Here is an 18,085-nt window from a genome sequence, read left to right on the forward strand (position 1 = left end):
ACTGTCAATAATTTTTCCCACTCTTTATCTGTGCCTGAATCAAAACATAGATTCCAATAACAAAGCTTCTTTCTTAGAAGTGCACACCTATGGAACTCTCTTCCATTTGCCTGTTACCTACCTGACTACAACTTGGATGTCTTCAAGTCCAACATAAACAAATTCCTGATGAATCGCCCCCTTAAGTAAGACACTTTATCAAATCTCCAATACTAGCAATTACTATGATACTATCCCATTGATTACTGTACACGCAATAACCATTATCCTCGAGTGGCTTCCGGGTCTTGATAAGTGGTGACCTCCATGTAAAAAAAAAAAAAATCATACTGAAAAAGTCTCATCGGTGAAATAACAGCGGTTCTGGGAATATCATCGGAGTGCATCTTGATTTGATGATACGCTGAAATTAAATCAATTTTTGAAAATCGCTGTTTATTAGCGAGTTTAATTGTAAATGAGTTTATGTTAGGGATGGGGTATCTATCACTATTAGGGATGCTGTTTAGGGTGCGGTAGTCTCCACAACAATGATATCCTCCATTCAGTTTAGGTACCAGATGTAGTGGGCTTAACCACTCGCTATTTGAAGGAGTTATAATGCTTTCGTTTATGAGTCTTTTAAATTCTTCTTTGGGTGTCCGTCAGTTTTTCAGCAGACAGTTGTCTGGATTTGGCAAAAACTGGTGAGTGGCTACTTGTGTCTATTCTGTGATAAACACCGCAGTAGTTGTTTTTGTTAGTATGTGGAGAAATAATTTCTGGTATTTATCCAAACTGGTTTGAATGAATTTGGGTAGTTTACTGGAGCTGTCGTGCTTAACATTAATTTCTTTCTAGTGGTTGTTACTGGGTTGTAAATTGGTTAAGAAGAAAGAGCAAGAGAGAGAGAGAGAGAGAGAGAGAGAGAGGGAGAGGGAGATGATGAGGGACTCTGGATAGCAGTTTCTGGTTCGCGGTTTATGAGAAAGAGAAAGAGAGGGGCTAAGAAACTATTATTTCTTGGAGAATGGTATTATTTTCATCCTATTTCTTAGCTTTTAGAGGTGACTCAGGTCAATCCTACAATGTCCTGACCTGTGAATGTGAGGTGTTGCAGGATTTTCACCACTGTTGGAGTCTCTGTAGTTTCGTCTATATGTCTGCCCTCAGGTAATGGACTTTGAGAAATTTCAGGTATGGCGGAATTCTTAAGATTATGTGCAGTGTTATCTGCCTGTACCTCAGACATCATTTCCTCTGATTCCATTTATGGAGTTTCACTAGTAGGTCTGCAAGTCTTCTCACAAGCCTTCCACTGGCCTCCACTTCAAAATTCACAGCTCCCAACTGTTTAGTAATGGTACCTTTAATCCATCATTAACCAAATCCTAATTATGTAAGCATACATAATCGGCTACTTTGAAATAACAAAGTGGTACTATCACTTTGTTCCCGCCTTCTATTTTGTTTTTCATGCCCAGAGTCTTACAAGTGTCTGGCTTTACCAAATGAAAAACAATTCTTAAGTGTCATTTGAATATCAGCTCAGCTGGAAAAACCTTAGTTGATGCGGTTAGAGTTATCCTATTAGTGAAACAAAATCTGTTCACCTTGGTTTTGAGTGTTACCCTGTGGTTTGCTACCATCCTTTGAAGTGCTGCCTTGAATGTGTATATGTATTTTTTTTTTTTTTGCACTCCTTTTTTTTTTTGGTTCTGGTGGCTATTGCAAAAAATAAATACTCAAAAGATCTTAACCGCCATCTAATCTTTACATTTACTCCGTTTAAACCCATCAACATTCCCCCGGATAGGGACACATTAAGCTACTGTCAATAAGTAAATCCCGAAGAAGGTATTAATAATGTGGAAACGAATAAACTAATACTTCATCATTTTATACTCAAGTTCTACAGCATTAGTAAAACTAATAAGAATATGCTCGGAGTGGCCTTCGGGCCAAGATCACAGTGTGGTATCTGTTCTGATACTGCACTTCATTTTTTCTGTTCTCGGTCAGTGAAGGAGAAATATTTCATGACTTAGACAATTTTTATTTTTGTTCCTATCCAGAGTGCCCCTTTTTTTTTGGGGGGGGGGGGGGGCTGGGGTTTCCTCACATTAAAAACTGATGTCGTGGGGAAGCAAGTAAATAGAAACAATAATACGCTTGGAGTGGCATTCCGGCCAAGATCACAGTGTAATATCTGTTCTGATGCTAATTGCTACACTGTACCTTTTCTATCCTCAGTCAGTGGAAGAGAAATCTTTCATGACTGAGACAATTTTTATTCCTATCCAGAATGTCCTTTTTTGGGGAGCTGAATTTTCCCCACATTAAAAACCGGCCTTGTGTCTAACTCTGCTCTCGTAGGGGAAGCAAGTAAATAGGAAAAATAATACGAAAGGAATAAAGAAAAATGAAAGTAAACATGGTCACGTGATCTAAAATTCTGAGAAAAGAAAACTTTACGCCCACTTAGTTTTTGTGCTTTTCCCCATTTCATAAACTCAGCTTAACCACGGGGTAAGTGACAATATTACTTTCCAGTTTTTAATCGATGAGAATTTTTGTTGCATACTTAGAATTACACTCATTGAAAATAAAAATAAAAATAAAAAAATACAGAAAAATACGTACTCGTCATGGAACGAAGTCTTGTCTACATTCGGGCCCATAATTTTTTTTTTCTTCCAATAAAAATCTTTATGATGTACACCTGTCATCGCACGAAGATGTCATATTCCAAAAATTACGTAAAACGATCAAATTTTTTTTTTTTTAAGATTTTTAAAGAATTTTCTTAAAAAAAAAAAAAAAATTATAGGCCCACAAATAACCATGCACCAAGATATCATATTCCACAAATCACGTAAATTGATCCAGTAGTTTTTTTTTCTAATTCTTAATGTTTACGATTTTAGCGACTAATAATAAAATAAGGTATTTTGGTAAATATCCAGATACGCTACAACAGAACCCCGACTACTCTAATTTGTTTTTTTTTTTTTTTTTAAGGTAATTGAGGTCGTTGACCACGAATCTGATAGTCAAACTTGGGGCAAATTTACCGTTTGCATGGTATTAACCCCTGAACCCAAGAACTACTTTCCACCATTTTGCAGCTTCCATTTACGCTACGCGCGTGCGCTGCAACATGAACGACGGCTTGCTTCACCAAGCAAACTGCCTTCTCACATGGCGTATCAATCAAAAAATTACGGACTGACATTTTTTAATGACTTACAATTAAAGAAAAGTACAACAAATTGGGGGACCTTTTTTTTTTTTTTTTCTCTCACGTAGTTTTTAATGCGGTTTACAAAAACATCAGCACCAAACATTTTTATGTTTTTCGTTCTTTTTTTTTTGCGGGAGGGGGATTCAATTATAGAACTTGTGTAGCTTAATAAGTGCTTGCTTCTGCAGTTTAGTTAACCGTTTTTTAATTGGTAAATGTTGGTGCATTACTTTTTGAAAATTTGAAAATTCTATGTTTCAGGAAAAATACAAACAAACAATTAAATTACCCTCCCCCTCTCCCCAACTTGGAGTGCTTTCTTTTTCTTGTTTTATTTCTTTTTCAGCTAATTTTAACTTTTCCACCCAAAAAGTGCTGGTAAAATCCATGGAGTGCGTACGGTGGTTATATGTGAAAATAATCGTTGTCAGCGACCTAAATTACCTATAAAAAAAAAAAAAAAAAAAAAAAAATTTTTTTTTTTTTTTTTACATAGGCATCACCACATTATCAAGGCCAAGAGGCCACTCAAGGATAAGGGTTAAAGAGTGTACAGTAGAAATTGGACAATATAGTAATCATTAGTAATGAAAATTTGGTAAATTTGATAACATATGGAACGGCTCATCAAGAACTTATTTACGTTAGACTTGAAGACAACCATATTGTAGATATGTAGATATCCAAATTAGAGTGGTTGTAGCGTATTTTTTGTTAATTTACCGACCCCTCGGCATTCACCTTTAATTTGTCAACTATTGACAGTTTTTGGGTACGCTGAGAACGAATATTGCATTTATTTTTTGCGCAAACAAGTAGTTATCCATATTTGAAGACATTCAGTATCCAACGTAATCAATATTGTTTTTTGCTGGCGGCCATCTTGTTTCCCATGTAGGAAAAAACACCAAAAAGAGCCAAACGGAGCCAAAAGGGGGCGAAACAAACATGGCCAGTGGGGCCACCCCAAAACATTTTTCGGCTTCAAGGCCGAAATGACCCCCACCCACCCACTCTTTCGGACTTTTTTTCCGCTTCCCGATATCAAAACAGACAATCTTTTTTTCATTTTCTTAATTATATTCATTTTTTTTCTTACTAAAATGCGCGCACGCGCGTAGTCACTTGACGTTTCACAAGGTGCATGAATACATGGCAGATATTTTAAATGACAAGAAATATTTTTTATAAAATAAAAAGTTTTCGGCTAATGTGCATTTCAGCGGCGTAAATTATTTGCATACAAAAATTTATAAAAATTATTTATTTTTATATAAAACACATTATTAGACCCTCACACAAAAACACGCGTTCACATCTCAAGCCATATTTCTTGTCATATACATACGCGCACACAAACATATGCGCACATGCACACACAAGTAGATATATTCATGTTCGCGTATATACACTCACATTCACGTGTATACACACACATGCTAACGTACACACATGTACTCATATATGCGGACACGTACGCACACAAGGATAACATCACTTCCCCTTTCAAAGGAAATCCACACATGCGCAAAAGACCACTGGAAACAACTATAAAAGCAAGAGACAAGCTGTTTCCAGCCCTTTTCGGACCAGCTCTCGAGCTGAGAGGTGCGACGAACCAGCCGCCTCCCGAAAGGGAGGCGCATGCCTGTGCATGTCATGTCCCCTACTACTGTATGTGTGGGGACAAGAGTTAACAGACAGTAGGTACACCTTACACGTTTTCTATCTCCATGGCCTGGATTGACTTTTTCTCATTTTCTCTCTCGCTATACTACAATAGACTTTCCTTCTCACCAGCTAATAGCGAGAGACGCACACCAAACTGGATTGACTTTTTCTCATTCTCTCTCTCTCTCTCTCTCTCTCTCTCTTTACTACAATAGACTTTACTTCTCACCAGTAAACAGCGAGAGACGCACGCCCAACTAAACGCATGCTGTAACCTTTTCTTTCATGTGTTTCTTCACAAAATAAATTCTAGTTCGTTTACTTTAAATAAACGCGTTGTTCGTTCCTTTCTCGAAGCAATTCATTTTTCCTTTCCCAATTCAAATCATTTCTCCTATTTTGTATGACTGGGGGATATGTATAATATATCCACCAGTCCACTACAAATTGGTGACACCCGAACATGAGATGAACACGCATTTCCTTCTATACCCTAGACCGCTACAGCTGAAATAAAACCCGAAAAAATATAATTTTTATTATTTTTTCAACATTTTTTATTAGATTAAATGTACAACAACGGAGACCGTCATCTTGTTTTGAAATTTTGACCTTTCTAAGGTTGTCAGATTGGGCTTTTTGAGGCCAAATTCGACCTTTTTTACGCTGTTGCATAGATTATAGTTCCGTGCAAGAGCATAAAAAAGGTCGAATTTGGCCTCAAAAAGGCCAATCTAGCAACCTTAGAAAGGCCAATTATATATATATATATATATATATATATATATATATATATATATATATATAAATATATATATATAATTTTTATAAATTTTTGTCTGTGAAATAATTTATGCCGCTGAAATGCACATTAGCCGGTTTTTCGACTATGCTAAACACGAAAGTTCATGTAGTTTAAAAATTGTGCAGTTTACCAAAGACATTAAAAAAACGAAGATATTGAAAAAGAACTACACACCTGTTATGGAACAAAGTTATCATTAAAAAAATGGGTACTAGTGCAGTGCAGTTATTGATCCGCGCTGAAATAACGTTATTATTTAGAAAGCCATTCTTTACATAGGGAGGGAATGGTGTTTTGTACCTATCTGTACTTTAACTTTACAATTTAATAAAAACAGATATCATAAAACTTTAATTAAACTTGAAAATACTATTTAAAAATAGCGCGGATCAATATGTGTAATAGCACAAAAAATCGCTTAATTTAATCAAGTAATTTTCTTTCTTTCTTTCATTTTTTTTTACAGAGGAAAATCAAATTTTAATGAGATTGATCTTATGGTAGTCATCTTGGACGAAGAGCTGGGCAGATAACTCAATCACCGCTTAAAGTTTCTCAAAATTTAACGATTATTTTGAAACATGAGTACCTAGATAAATATTTTAGTTTTTTTGTTTTTTGTTTTTTAACTTATTTTACAGAGTTTCTCAATCTTTTTTTCACTTTATCCTTTGTTAATCTCATTTTTTTTTGTCCTTTCTTAATCTCTTTTTTTCCTTTATTAATCTCTTTTTTTTGTCCTTTATTAATCTCTTTTTTTCCTTTACTAATCTCTTTTTTTGTCCTTTATTAATCTCTTTTTTGTCCTTTATACATCGCTTTTTTTCCTTTATTAATCTCTTTTTTTGTCCTTTATTAATCTCTTTTTTTATCCTTTATTAATCTCTTTTTTGTCCTTTATTAATCCCTTTTTTTGTCCTTTATTAATCTCTTTTTTTCCATTATTAATCTCTTTTTTTCCTTTATTAATCTCTTTTTTTCCTTTATTAATCTCTTTTTTTGTCCTTTATTAATCTCTCTTTTTTTGTCCTTTATTAATCTCTTTTTTTTTTGTCCTTTATTAATCTCTTTTTTTCCTTTATTAATCTCTTTTTTTTGTCCTTTATTAATCTCTCTTTTTGTCCTTTATTAATCTCTTTTTTTGTCCTTTATTAATCTCTTTTTTTGTCCTTTATTAATCTCTTTTTTTATCCTTTATTAATCTCTTTTTTGTCCTTTATTAATCCCTTTTTTTGTCCTTTATTAATCTCTTTTTTTCCTTTATTAATCTCTTTTTTTTCCTTTATTAATCTCTTTTTTATCCTTTATTAATCTCTTTTTTATCCTTTATTAATCTCTTTTTTTATCCTTTATTAATCTCTTTTTTTTTTCCTTTATTAATCTCTTTTTTTGTCCTTTATTAATCTCTTTTTTTGTCCTTTATTAATCTCTTTTTTTATCCTTTATTAATCTCTTTTTTGTCCTTTATGAATCCCTTTTTTTGTCCTTTATTAATCTCTTTTTTTCCATTATTAATCTCTTTTTTTTCCTTTATTAATCTCTTTTTTATCCTTTATTAATCTCTTTTTTTATCCTTTATTAATCTCTTTTTTTTCCTTTATTAATCTCTTTTTTTTGACCTTTTTTAATCTCTTTTTTCCTTTATTAATCTCTTTTTTTCCTTTATTAATCTCTTTTTTTTCCTTTATTAATCTCTTTTTTTGTCCTTTATTAATCTCTTTTTTTGTCCTTTATTAAACTCTTTTTTTATCCTTTATTAATCTCTTTTTTGTCCTTTATTAATCCCTTTTTTTGTCCTTTATTAATCTCTTTTTTTCCATTATTAATCTCTTTTTTTTCCTTTATTAATCTCTTTTTTATCCTTTATTAATCTCTTTTTTTATCCTTTATTAATCTCTTTTTTTATCCTTTATTAATCTCTTTTTTGTCCTTTATTAATCCCTTTTTTTGTCCTCTATTAATCCCTTTTTTTGTCCTTTATTAATCTCTTTTTTTCCATTATTAATCTCTTTTTTTCCCCCTTTATTAAGCTCTTTTTTTCCTTTATTAATCTCTTTTTTTATCCTTTTTTAATCTCTTTTTTGTCCTTTATTAATCTCTTTTTTTTTCCATTTATTAATCTCTTTTTTTTTGTCCTTTATTAATCTCTTTTTTTTCCTTTATTAATCTCTTTTTTTTGTCCTTTATTAATCTCTTTTTTCCCCTTTATTAATCTCTTTTTCCCCCTTTTTTAATCTCTTTTTTGTCCTTTATTAATCTCTTTTTTTTCCATTTATTAATCTCTTTTTTTTTGTCCTTTATTAATCTCTTTTTTTTTCCTTTATTAATCTCTTTTTTTTTTGTCCTTTATTAATCTCTTTTTTTTTCCTTTATTAATCTCTTTTTTTTTGTCCTTTATTAATCCCTTTTTTTGTCCTTTTTTAATCTCTTTTTTTCCTTTATTAATCTCTTTTTTTCCTTTATTAATCTCTTTTTTTTCCTTTATTAATCTCTTTTTTTGTCCTTTATTAATCTCTTTTTTTGTCCTTTATTAATCTCTTTTTTTATCCTTTATTAATCTCTTTTTTGTCCTTTATTAATCCCTTTTTTTGTCCTTTATTAATCTCTTTTTTTCCATTATTAATCTCTTTTTTTTCCTTTATTAATCTCTTTTTTATCCTTTATTAATCTCTTTTTTTATCCTTTATTAATCTCTTTTTTTATCCTTTATTAATCTCTTTTTTGTCCTTTATTAATCCCTTTTTTTGTCCTTTATTAATCTCTTTTTTTCCATTATTAATCTCTTTTTTTCCCCCTTTATTAAGCTCTTTTTTTCCTTTATTAATCTCTTTTTTTATCCTTTTTTAATCTCTTTTTTGTCCTTTATTAATCTCTTTTTTTTTCCATTTATTAATCTCTTTTTTTTTGTCCTTTATTAATCTCTTTTTTTTCCTTTATTAATCTCTTTTTTTTGTCCTTTATTAATCTCTTTTTTCCCCTTTATTAATCTCTTTTTCCCCCTTTTTTAATCTCTTTTTTGTCCTTTATTAATCTCTTTTTTTTCCATTTATTAATCTCTTTTTTTTTGTCCTTTATTAATCTCTTTTTTTTTCCTTTATTAATCTCTTTTTTTTTGTCCTTTATTAATCTCTTTTTTTTTCCTTTATTAATCTTTTTTTTTTTGTCCTTTATTAATCCCTTTTTTGTCCTTTTTTAATCTCTTTTTTTCCTTTATTAATCTCTTTTTTTCCTTTATTAATCTCTTTTTTTTCCTTTATTAATCTCTTTTTTTGTCCTTTATTAATCTCTTTTTTTGTCCTTTATTAATCTCTTTTTTTATCCTTTATTAATCTCTTTTTTGTCCTTTATTAATCCCTTTTTTTGTCCTTTATTAATCTCTTTTTTTCCATTATTAATCTCTTTTTTTTCCTTTATTAATCTCTTTTTTTATCCTTTATTAATCTCTTTTTTTATCCTTTATTAATCTCTTTTTTGTCCTTTATTAATCCCTTTTTTTGTCCTTTATTAATCTCTTTTTTTCCATTATTAATCTCTTTTTTTCCCCCTTTATTAAGCTCTTTTTTTCCTTTATTAATCTCTTTTTTTATCCTTTGTTAATCTCTTTTTTGTCCTTTATTAATCTCTTTTTTTTTCCATTTATTAATCTCTTTTTTTTTTGTCCTTTATTAATCTCTTTTTTTTCCTTTATTAATCTCTTTTTTTTGTCCTTTATTAATATCTTTTTTCCCCTTTATTAATCTCTTTTTCCCCCTTTTTTAATCTCTTTTTTGTCCTTTATTAATCTCTTTTTTTTCCATTTATTAATCTCTTTTTTTTTTGTCCTTTATTAATCTCTTTTTTTTTCCTTTATTAATCTCTTTTTTTTTTGTCCTTTATTAATCTCTTTTTTTTTCCTTTATTAATCTCTTTTTTTTTGTCCTTTATTAATCTCTTTTTTTTTGTCCTTTATTAATCTCTTTTTTTTTCCTTTATTAATCTCTTTTTTTTTTCCTTTATTAATCTCTTTTTTTTTGTCCTTTATTAATCTCTTTTTTTGTCCTTTATTAATCTCTTTTTTTTTTGTCCTTTATTAATCCCTTTTTTTGTCCTTTATTAATCTCTTTTTTTCCATTATTAATCTCTTTTTTTCCCCCTTTATTAAGCTCTTTTTTTCCTTTATTAATCTCTTTTTTTATCCTTTATTAATCTCTTTTTTTCCTTTATTAATCTTTTTTTTCCTTTATTAATCTCTTTTTTTGTCCTTTATTAATCTCTTTTTTCCCCTTTATTAATCTCTTTTTTTATTCTTTATTAATCTCTTTTTTTCCTTTATTAATCTTTTTTTTATCCTTTATTAATCTCTTTTTTTCCTTTATTAATCTCTTTTTTTTCCTTTATTAATCTCTTTTTTTTGTCCTTTATTAATCTCTTTTTTTATTCTTTATTAATCTCTTTTTTTCCTTTATTAATCTCTTTTTTCCCCTTTATTAATCTCTTTTTTATCCTTTATTAATCTCTTTTTTTCCTTTATTAATCTTTTTTTTTCCTTTATTAATCTCTTTTTTTCCTTTATTAATCTCTTTTTTTTCCTTTATTAATCTCTTTTTTTTGTCCTTTATTAATCTCTTGTTTCCCCTTTTTTAATCTCTTTTTTTATCCTTTATTAATCTCTTTTTTTCCTTTATTAATCTTTTTTTTCCTTTATTAATCTCTTTTTTTCCTTTATTAATCTCTTTTTTTTCCTTTATTAATCTCTTTTTTTTTGTCCTTTATTAATCTCTTTTTCCCCTTTTTTAATCTCTTTTTTTATCCTTTTTTAATCTCTTTTTTGTCCTTTATTAATCTCTTTTTTTTTCCATTTATTAATCTCTTTTTTTTTTATCCTTTATTAATCTCTTTTTTTTCCTTTATTAATCTCTTTTTTTTTGTCCTTTATTAATCTCTTTTTTCCCCTTTATTAATCTCTTTTTTCCCCTTTTTTAATCTCTTTTTTGTCCTTTATTAATCTCTTTTTTTTTCCATTTATTAATCTCTTTTTTTTTTCCTTTATTAATCTCTTTTTTTGTCCTTTATTAATCTCTTTTTTTGTCCTTTATTAATCTCTTTTTTTCCATTATTAATCTCTTTTTTTTCCTTTATTAATCTCTTTTTTATCCTTTATTAATCTCTTTTTTTATCCTTTATTAATCTCTTTTTTTATCCTTTATTAATCTCTTTTTTGTCCTTTATTAATCCCTTTTTTTGTCCTTTATTAATCTCTTTTTTTCCATTATTAATCTCTTTTTTTTCCCCCTTTATTAAGCTCCTTTTTTCCTTTATTTATCTCTTTTTTTATCCTTTTTTAATCTCTTTTTTGTCCTTTATTAATCTCTTTTTTTTTCCATTTATTAATCTCTTTTTTTTTTGTCCTTTATTAATCTCTTTTTTTTTCCTTTATTAATCTCTTTTGTTTTTTGTCCTTTATTAATCTCTTTTTTTTTCCTTTATTAATCTCTTTTTTTTTGTCCTTTATTAATCTCTTTTTTTTTGTCCTTTATTAATCTCTTTTTTTTCCTTTATTAATCTCTTTTTTTTTTCCTTTATTAATCTCTTTTTTTTTTGTCCTTTATTAATCTCTTTTTTTGTCCTTTATTAATCTCTTTTTTTTGTCCTTTATTAATCCCTTTTTTTGTCCTTTATTAATCTCTTTTTTTCCATTATTAATCTCTTTTTTCCCCCTTTATTAAGCTCTTGTTTTCCTTTATTAATCTCTTTTTTTATCCTTTATTAATCTCTTTTTTTCCTTTATTAATCTTTTTTTTCCTTTATTAATCTCTTTTTTTGTCCTTTATTAATCTCTTTTTTTTGTCCTTTATTAATCTCTTTTTTTATCCTTTATTAATCTCTTTTTTTCCTTTATTAATCTTTTTTTTATCCTTTATTAATCTCTTTTTTTCCTTTATTAATCTCTTTTTTTTCCTTTATTAATCTCTTTTTTTTTGTCCTTTATTAATCTCTTTTTTCCCCTTTATTAATCTCTTTTTTTATCCTTTATTAATCTCTTTTTTTCCTTTATTAATCTTTTTTTTACCTTTATTAATCTCTTTTTTTCCTTTATTAATCTCTTTTTTTCCTTTATTAATCTCTTTTTTTTTGTCCTTTATTAATCTCTTGTTTCCCCTTTTTTAATCTCTTTTTTTATCCTTTATTAATATTTTTTTTCCTTTATTAATCTCTTTTTTTCCTTTATTAATCTCTTTTTTTTCCTTTATTAATCTCTTTTTGTTTTGTCCTTTATTAATCTCTTTTTTCCCCTTTTTTAATCTCTTTTTTTATCCTTTTTTAATCTCTTTTTTGTCCTTTATTAATCTCTTTTTTTTTCCATTTATTAATCTCTTTTTTTTTGTCCTTTATTAATCTCTTTTTTTTCCTTTATTTATCTCTTTTTTTTGTCCTTTATTAATCTCTTTTTTCCCCTTTATTAATCTCTTTTTTCCCCTTTTTTAATCTCTTTTTTGTCCTTTATTAATCTCTTTTTTTTTCCATTTATTAATCTCTTTTTTTTTGTCCTTTATTAATCCCTTTTTTTGTCCTTTATTAATCTCTTTTTTTCCATTATTAATCTCTTTTTTCCCCCTTTATTAAGCTCTTTTTTTCCTTTATTAATCTCTTTTTTTTATCCTTTATTAATCTTTTTTTTCCTTTATTAATCTCTTTTTTTCCTTTATTAATCTCTTTTTTTTCCTTTATTAATCTCTTTTTTTCCTTTATTAATCTCTTTTTTTTCCATTATTAATCTCTTTTTTTCCCCCTTTATTAAGCTCTTTTTTTCCTTTATTAATCTCTTTTTTTATCCTTTATTAATCTCTTTTTTTCCTTTATTAATCTTTTTTTTCCTTTATTAATCTCTTTTTTTCCTTTATTAATCTCTTTTTTTTCCTTTATTAATCTCTTTTTTTTTTGTCCTTTATTAATCTCTTTTTTCCCCTTTTTTAATCTCTTTTTTTATCCTTTATTAATCTCTTTTTTTCCTTTATTAATCTTTTTTTTCCTTTATTAATCTCTTTTTTTCCTTTATTAATCTCTTTTTTTGTCCTTTATTAATCTCTTTTTTTTTTGTCCTTTATTAATCTCTTTTTTTTTCCATTTATTAATTTCTTTTTTTTTCCTTTATTAATCTCTTTTTCATTTTGGGTATTTGTACAGTTTAATCAAGACATTAAAAAAATGAATATATATATATATATATATATATATATATATATATATATATAAGTTATATTGTACGTATCCGTTTTGGACTGAAGTTCACTTTATTTGATAGAGTAGTTTTTTTTTTACAGTGGAAAACCCGTTTTTATGACAGTGCGCTTGAATTGTTTGAATTTTTAGTACTCGCGATGGGGAGATAACTCAGTCTAAAGCACCTACACCCACCTCCCCATCTTAAATACTAGCTTTTCTTCTTGGAATTTGAAAAATGGCTACCTTTTGATTAGTATCATAACAAATTGTTTTTTCACTATAAAAAAAACAACAACAAAAAAATCTACTTGATCAAATTAATTGATTTTTTTGGAGAACTTCATTCCATAACATATATGTAGAAAATAACTGTGTTTTCAATATTTTCATTTTTTAATGTCTTGATTAAACTGTACAAGTAGCTCATTTTGTTAATCACTTTTTTGTTTATTTTTTTTTTGTTTAAATCATTCGTGAAAATAGGCAAGATGAAAACGATATGATCGATCTCATTAAAATTTGATTTTCCTCTGTAAAAAAAAAAAAAATAAAAATACTTGACTGAATTAAGTGAAATTCTTTTTAATGAGAACTTTATTCCATTCCAAATATGTTTTGACAAGCTTCTGGGTTTGACCTTTACTCCTGATCTGAAATGGAACACGTACATCAAGTCTGTTGCCAAGGTCGCTGGAAAGATGGTGGGATCCTTCTACCGCTCCAGAAGATATCTCACTACTGATGCAATTCTCTATCTATATAAAAGCCAAGTACGTCCAAGGATGGAATACTGTTGCCATATCTGGGCAGGAGCTGCTAAAAACAGCCTATCCTGCCTTGACAGAGTACAAAATAGACTTCATGGCTTAGTGGGGATGCCCTTTTCTCTACCCTGCAACCTCTCTCCCACAGAAGAGACGTTGCGAGCCTATCCTTGTTTTATCCTTATTTCCATGGCAGGTGCTCATCTGAACTCCAATCTCTGGTCCCCCCTCGCCAATCTTTCACGAAAAACACCTGCCTAGCTGAATCCACTGTGAAAAATTTCCCCCACTCTATATCTGTGCCTAAATCAAAACGCGGATTCCATGAACAAAGCTTCTTTCTTAGAACTGCACGCCTGTGGAACTCTGTTCCGTCTGCCTGCTTCCCACCGGACTACAACTTGGATGTCTTCAAGTCCAATGTTAACAAATTCCTAATGAACCTCCCCCTTAAGTAAACACTTCATCAAATCTCCACACTAACGTAATGTACTTGCAATAACCCTTATCCCTGAGTGGCTTCCGGGTCTTGATAAGTGGTGATCACTGTGTAAAAAAAAAAAAAAATATGTATAATATAGTTCTTTTTCAACATCGATTTTTTTTTTTTAATTTCTGGTTAACTGCACAGGCACCTGAAAATCTAATTTAAATTTTGTAGAGACAAGTAGTTAACGAGATATAAAGACCTGTCTTTTTACACGCGTTATAAGTCTACTTCACTACTTGTTTATCGTTCATGCACGCACGTAAAAAGATGGTCACCAGAGAATTATAGTGCATAATATAGGTCTTTATATCTCGATAACTACTTGTCCCTACAAAATTTTAATGAGATTTTCGTGTTCAGCATATTCGAAAACCAGTAAATGTCGATATCAGGCATGATGGAAGAAAGAGAGGGGAAACGTTCATTAAATTTATTCATTAACTCTCTGCACATGCTGTTCGGAAATTTAGCGAACAGAATGTGAGCAATCATAATTGCTGATGTAGAATTCTCAGGAAAAAAATCGGTATTAAAAGATTTGTCCGTCTCAGTCAATTCTAGCTTTACGCGTTCGAGAAGAATTTTGAGGCCTTTAATTGGAAAAAATTGCACTGGCCGAGGAATATCCTCAAAAATTTGGTTAATAATGTTGGTACGGGTTTGGGTTCTTCCAAGTCCCAAAACTACCGACCAGCTTTAATAATTACTAAACGTACAACAAGTATAAACGACAAGAATTTATTAACAAACATGAAAACATGACAACACTGCAATTCAGAACATGAAGGTAAAAAGATTACTCACTTCAATAGTGGGGTTTACGGGAGGAGTGAGGACTGTATTCTAGAGTTGTACTCTGCCTGTCCAACATTGTCTTTTAGGAGAAGAACTTTTTGCGTCCGTGCCTCATGTGTACGGACTCTCCTCTCTTTTCTCAAGGGACCTCACTCCTTACCCTACACCGGTAATCCGGTGCTCTTATTTATTCCCCTACAGTACTCCCCCCCCAAAATACGGAGTACCTGAAATAAATGGGCAACATTTTTAATTTTATTTAAACCGTCACAAAATTTTTTAAATGTGCTGGCCATCTGACATGTCTACCTGACCGTGTCTTTTTCTTTTCTACTTTCTGAAGCGTCATATCTACTGGCATGGCGTTTGGGGGTGATACTTTCAGATATGTCTCTTCCAGTGCTGCGGGTTTTAACCTGTCTACCTAAATGTTTTGTTCCTCATTCTTGATAAGCACCTTGAAAAACTTATTTTGTCTCTCCACAACCTTAAAGGGGCCACGATACGGCGGTTGCAGAGAATGCCTCCTTTCCGTATCACGGATAAAGACATGCGTGCAAGTCTCTAAACCCTTAGGTACATATGGGACCATGTTCCTATTCGAGCCTGAGGGAGAATATGCCATCTTGGCCATTTTTGTTGTTAGCCGGTCGAAAAACGCTGTCATGTCCATAACTTTTTTTGGTGCTTCAAAAAATATTGTGCTGGCAACCGCAATGTGGTTCCATATAGAGCCTCCGCTGCTGAGCACTCCATATCTCTTTTCACCGTTGTCCGCAGTCCCAACAATATTAGTGGCAGATGTTCTAACCACCTTGTATTGTCCGTAAGGAGGCTTTCAGACTGCGATGTAGTCGCTCGACCATGCCGTTTGCCTGGGGGTGATAAGCCGTGGTGTGTATACTCTTGGTGCCCAAAAGTTTTGCAAGTTTATGAAAAAGGTCTGACTCAAACTGTCGACCTCTGTCTGATGTAACATTTTGTGGTACACCGAATCTGGCCACCCAGCCAGCAAGGAATGTCCTGGCAGTTGTGTATGCCGTCATGTCTGGCATTGGTAGAGCTTCAAACCATCGTGAGAATCTGTCGATACATGTCAGCAGATAGCACTGACCTTCACATGTCGGAAATGGTCCGGTGATGTCGATATGAATGTGCTGAAATCTCTCATCTGGAACTGGAAACGTGCCTAGAGGAGCCCGCGTGTGACGACCGACCTTGGCTTTTTGACACTCCACACACGTTTTCGCCCACGCTCTTGTATCAGCTTTTATTCGCGGCCAGACATATCGGTCTGTTAGTAGCCTTACAGAGGCATTGGCCCCTGGATGCGATAGACTGTGTACTGCCTTAAATATGTCTTTGCGTAGCGATGCTGGAACGTATGGTCGCAGTTTGTTTGTGCTTGTGTCACACACAACTTTTGTGTGGCTGGTAGGGTTGGTAATTGTCACTAGGTTCAATGAAGTTGGATTATTCTGCAGGAGATTTTGTAAATGTTCATCCTTCTGTTGTTCTTTAGACAAGGTGTCGACGTCAATTGCCGGCTGCAACAGGAAGGAATTAATTCCCCGCGATAAGGTGTCTGCTGGGATGTTGTCTGCTCCCTTGATGTGCCGGATATCCGATGTCAATTGAAGGATATAATCCATCTGGCGAATCTCTCTGGGAGAATATTTGTCCGAGGAAGACTGTAAAGCGCCTAACAGGGGTTTGTGGTCCGTGAGGATATGGAACTGCTGACCTTCCAAGAGCTGCCGGAAATGGTGTATCGCCGTGGCCTTCGTTATAAAGACGGTCTTGGTATCGCGGAGAATGCAGCTAACAGCTCCCTGGAAAATGTACTATAGCGTTTCTCAGTCTCTGTTAATTTTTTTGAGAAAAAGGAAATGGGTTTCCAGTCCGCATCACATTTTTGTTGTAGGACCGCTCCAATTCCAACTGCGGATGCATCCACTGCTAGGCACAGCTCCTGGTTGGGTTGGATGTGAGACAATTTTGCAGTCTCCTGCAACATAGCCTTGATCTTGTTGAATGCTTCTACCTCGTGCTCTGAAGATACAATGTCACACTTCCTCACATTTGTCAACAAACTTGTCAATGGTAAAAGTACTTGTGCACAGTGAGGTAAGAACCTACGATAAAAGTTTATCAGCCCCAAGAATTGACGCAGCTGCCTCATTGTGGCAGGGATAGGGAAATTTTGAATGGACTTGACCATCTCTGGTGATGGGGATATTCCCCCCTCTGAAATATGGTGTCCTAAAAAAATGACTTCGGATTGACCAAAAGCACATTTTAATGGGTTTAGGACTATCCCATATTGCTTCAAACGTTCGAAGACCTGTCGCACATGACCGATGTGTTCCTTTCTAGTTTGGCTAGCAATAAGTACATCGTCAATATATGCACAGACGAATGGCAAATCTGACAACACCTGGTCTATGAACCGTTGGAATGTTTGTGCTGCATTCCGCAACCCAAAAGGAACTCGCATGAACTCGAACATCCCGAATGGGGTGATGATAGCCGTTTTAGGAATGTGTTCGGGCTCCACCGGTATTTGGTGATATGCTCGAATTAAATCCAATTTTGTAAAAAAACGGTTATTTTGAGCCACTGCTGTCACGTCCTGGACATGTGGTACTGGGTATCTATCTGGTTTAGTGACTGCATTCAGTGCTCTGTAGTCCCCATATGCCCGCCATGTGTTAACACCTTTGTTGACAATGTGAAGAGGTGAAGCCCATTCGCTCTTTGAAGGGCGAACTATGCCTAACTTCATCATTTACTGAAATTCAGCCTTGGCCGCTGTTACCTTTTCTGGTGCTAAGCGCCTAGCTTTGCTATGAACGGGCGGACCATTTGTTTCGATATAGTGTGTGGTGGAGTGTGGCAAAACGTCCCTATGGAAAGAAGGCATTGAAATTGAAGGGTATTCCTTCAAGAGACTCAGAAAATCGTTATCCTGGTTTGCATGTGCCACTGCTGGACACAATGGAGTACCAGTCCTAACTACCCCACACGCTGTGAGATGCGTTTCTGGATCTTTCAGACACTGGCCTGTTATATCCACCACCAAACCGAACGCCTGTAAAAAATCGGTACCTAAAATAGCACTGTCTACATCCGCC

At 31.9% G+C, this 18,085-nt stretch overlaps 1 protein-coding gene across 1 annotated transcript in view; it reads left to right on the forward strand.

The window, feature by feature from the left end:
• The first annotated feature begins 2,376 nt into the window (after nt 1–2,376).
• The window catches only part of LOC145263158 (uncharacterized), an 85,485-nt gene continuing 69,776 nt past the window's right edge, over nt 2,377–18,085 (forward strand). Inside the window, exon 1 of the mRNA XM_080120163.1 lies at nt 2,377–2,508. The gene's annotated coding sequence lies outside the window, so the exon portion shown is untranslated. The remainder of the gene's footprint in view (nt 2,509–18,085) is intronic.

This window comes from Euprymna scolopes, chromosome 38, assembly GCF_053919585.1.
Source record: "Euprymna scolopes isolate OS-2025 chromosome 38, ASM5391958v1, whole genome shotgun sequence".
Lineage (NCBI taxonomy): Eukaryota > Metazoa > Mollusca > Cephalopoda > Sepiida > Sepiolidae > Euprymna > Euprymna scolopes.